This window comes from Sitophilus oryzae, unplaced genomic scaffold, assembly GCF_002938485.1.
Source record: "Sitophilus oryzae breed Bouriz unplaced genomic scaffold, Soryzae_2.0 scaffold_734_pilon_pilon, whole genome shotgun sequence".
NCBI lineage: Eukaryota > Metazoa > Arthropoda > Insecta > Coleoptera > Curculionidae > Sitophilus > Sitophilus oryzae.
In genome coordinates this window covers 145,707-150,046 of record NW_022147345.1, presented here as the reverse complement: position 1 = coordinate 150,046, position 4,340 = coordinate 145,707, and positions in this window count along the sequence as shown.

Here is a 4,340-nt window from a genome sequence, read left to right as displayed (position 1 = left end):
AGGTTTTAAAAAGAACAATGTTCGACTGCAAGGTCTTCTAGTAAAAAAATTTAAGCTGAAAGTATCAGAACACTATTTATTTAACCCAAAAACTCGTAATACAAAACTTAAGTGTCAAAACCTAAGGTCAAAACGAATGGCAATGTGAGGAAATAGGGAAGGATAATAAATTTTACAGTAGTGGTAGGTATCACCTGCATCCCCAACGGGAAATTTAAATTCCAGTTAGTCAGCAAGGCGCCGAATAGTTCTGTTAAAATTTTATTTCTGTTAATTTTAGGTCTGTGTATGTATAATACACATTTAAAATATAGAACAGTTTTGGATAAACCGTCTTTAACTAATTTAAGACTACTACTTAACTATCTAATTTTACGTTAGAACTGAACAATACAAAACCAGACAAAAGTTGTTAACTTATGATCTTTTCATTGTCAAATGTAATTTTAACACTAATAATACTTTATTGCAATTATTATGAGCTAAGCCACAGTCATCATGATAAAGTGCTAGAATTGGGGAAATATCTTGGAGAGGAGTGTAAAAATCTGATATGTTTTCGGTTAATTTTGCAGATAAACCAATTCCTACTAGGCCAAAAATATAAGTTACTGACGTTTGAAGCAAAATAATCCATAATAAATAAATAGTAAACATATTACATATGAGAGAAGAGAAAACAATTATGATGACAAAGATCTGAATAATTTACTTCATGTGGGAAGAAATAAGAATACCAATATAAGAAATATTGGAGAAAATGTAAAAAAATCATAGCATAGAAGTACCAACTTAAATGGAAAAGTAGTATAGAAACATACAAAGTAGCAAAACTTTGAAGTAGCAATTAGGAAGGGTGTCAGGCAGGGGTGTGTATTATCCCCACTCCTTTTCAACATTTACTCCGATGCCGCCGTATTCCGTGACTAACGGACCGTGAGGCACTAGAGAGCGTTGAGGATGGTATCAAAATCAATGGTACTCTGATTAACAATATTCGCTTACCCGGTCCTACTAGCTGGTAACATTCTACACCTTCAGAACATGATGGACTGTATCGTTGAACATAGCATGCAGTACGGATTACACATCAATGTTAACAAAACTAAACGTCCAAAACACCGGGAAAGACTGTCCTCAGAATTAACAACAAGGTGGTAGAACAAGCATCGTCCATAAAGTACCTACGAGCCCTCGTTAACAACGCTTGCCACCCCAACACCGAAATTTTGGTGAAAATCGAACAGGCCAGACGTACTTTTGCTTCCATGAAATCCCTCTTCTCCAGCCGAGATCTAAGCCTCGAACTGTGTATACGTATGCTGCGTTGCGACATCTTTTCAGTATTTCTCTACCGCTCTGAGAGTTGGATACTCAATCAGACATTGGAAAACCATATTAACGCTTTTGAGATGTACTTGTATCGTCGTATGCTGCGTATATCCTGGATGGATAGAGTGACAAATGAGAAGGTACTCAGGCGGATGGGCAAAGATAAAGGGCTTCTATCAACAGTGAAGGAAAGAAAGTTATATTACGTCGGTCACATCATGAGGGGTGATCGGTACGAGGTGCTCAGACTAGTCAATGAAGGCAAAATTGAGGGTAGGAGATCAGTGGGAAGAAGGCAAAACTCCTGGGTTAAGGATCTGCGTCGTTGGGATGAAAGAACACCGATTGAAATTTTCAAAGGTACGCTTTCACGTACCATCATAGCCAGTTGTATTGCCAACCTCCGAAGGGAGACGGCGGCTTAAGAAGAAGAAGAGAGAAACATAAAAATATTCATTTAAATATCAAAATCATTAAGAAATGCCAGAATGCGACCAAAATTATTCAAAGTTGGCATATGCATTCAGCATCTAGAAACCTTTAAAAATGTATTTACGACTTTGCTCTAAAATCAATTGGGGAGCAAATATTTGGACAGTTCAAAATTTGCATGGAATTACCTATCTTTCCAACGGTGTTTATATTATGCCTTCAGCATGAGTTAATAGAAAAATAATTTCAACCATATTAATCTCCCATTATGCTCCCTTTTTTTGATATTCCTCTTTCTTAATCATTTTATTTAAGGCTTTCGATGGTTGGTTTTTTATTAACGTTTCATAAAAACTTTAAGATGTTTAAGCTGTCGCTGTCATCTATAGATTACATTCCTTATAGAAATTAGCAGTTGTCAATTGACTGAATCTCTTTAATTCACTGAAATTATCTATTAATCTTGCCAGACGGATTCAATTAATGCCAATTTTATTCGACACTCCGGGAAAAACTTTTTCCGACATTTCAATAATTCGATTTACTTTAAAAGGGCCTTGGAACGACGAGCGCGAACAAAAAATAGTAATAATAAAAAAGGGAGAAGAGGAACGGCTCTACTTCATTAAGTAGTTTGTCGTTTCTTACTTCGTCGAAAGAACGAGCTAACTGGAGAAAATGTCGGATTAAACTAAATTTCAGTTGAGATGGGTAAAGTTTTTAAAAGAAATAAAGAGTAAAAAATGGAGTGATTCGGTAGTGTTGCCAATTTTAATTCGAATAGAGGGCGAAAAATAATACTGGTTTATTTTGAAAAGGTGTTTAAGTCAGCTGGTAAAATCCTACAACAGAGTTTTTAATATAATTGATAGTGCTATTATACAGGGTGGACCGAACTGTATTCCGGAAACTTAGTCAGCATATTCTGCAGATAAAAATAAGAAAAAAGTTCATATAAATGTATGTCCTAAAATACTTAGTTTCGGAGATACAGGGTGTAGAAGTTTTATTTTTATTTCGAGATTTTTTCCAAATAATTTATGAAGTAACGTTAATATTTGGAGGAAAATTGGCGTATGTGTGTTATTTGATATGATAAATTTGATTTTGGTGTCAATATGACTCCTACTTGCAGAAGATGCCACATACATGTGTTTTAAGTGTTTTGAAGAGTAATAACTTTTCGTCCATACCTATACCGGGTGTTGCATCGTCGAGCGGGACATAGAAAATTCCATGTAAATTTTAATGGGGTCAATTATTAGCTTCCCTAATTATTTTAGAGTATAATTCTATTTAGGTTTATTGAAGAGCACTAAAAGCCACATTCAAAAGAATAACTTTAGATATTTTTGATTAGCCCGTTTACGAGTTGTCGCCGATTTCTTTTTAAATATTTCTCCTTTCTTATGGCCCTGTATTTACTTATGAGCACCAGTCAAGGTAAAAGATAACTGTCAAATGAAGTTGTCATTTCAGAAATTTATCTATTTAGTGCTTTATTATTATTATTAAAAACTCATACCTACATCGAAAATATTAGCCATGAATTACACTACCGAAGAAAAAGTATTGATGATTAAATGGTATTATCAAGGAAATAGTTATCAAAAGGTACCGGACATGTTTGCTGCTCTGTATCCGAATAGACCGATACCTGGAAAATCTACATTCGCAAGGAATATCCAGAGATTTGAGACCAAAGGTACCCTAATAAATAACTGCAGATGTGAAGCAAGGCAGGAACAAAGAGAAGATGGAAGAAATGATACCGACTTGGAAGTTTTATTGTACGTGGAAGAGAATGATGGAAAGATCAGCACAAGGAAACTTGAGGATGAAATAGGAATAGATCACACTACCAACATAAGTACTATTTCTTCAAATATGAAAAGCACCAAGAGCTACGAGATGGTGACGAAATACGGCGGCAGGCGTTTTGTTTTGATATTATGGAAAGAGCAAACACAGATAGGGAATTTTTAAAAAACATATGTTTCACTAACGAATGCACGTTTACCTTAAATAATGAACCCAATGTTCAAAATTATCGATATTGGAACAAAGAAAACCAACACAGGTTTGTCGAAACAAGGACGCTATATCCACAGAAAGTAAATGTTTGGGCAGGGATATTCGGACACAATATTATCGGGCCATTATTTCTTACGCGAAATTTAAATGCAAAATATTATTTGGAACTACTCGACAATCATATTTTACCTGCTTTACATGATGCCGCTAGGGAAAATCAGGAAGTTTGGTACCAAATGGATGGCTGCCCGGCATATAGCACCCTGGCTGTTCGGGAATATTTAGACAATAGTTTTAACGGAAACGTTATTGGCCTAAATCATACAGTAAATTGATCAGCAAGGTCTCCTGATATTTCGCCAAATGATTTCTTTCTCTGGGGCCATTTAAAAAACAGGATATACAAGGATAAAAAATACCCAGATCTAGACGAGTTAAAATATGCTATTTCTGCCGAATGCAATAGAATTTCAGTTTACCAACTAACGAATGTAAGAAGAGAATTTTATGATCGTCTGGGTTATTGTCTAGCAGTCGATGGA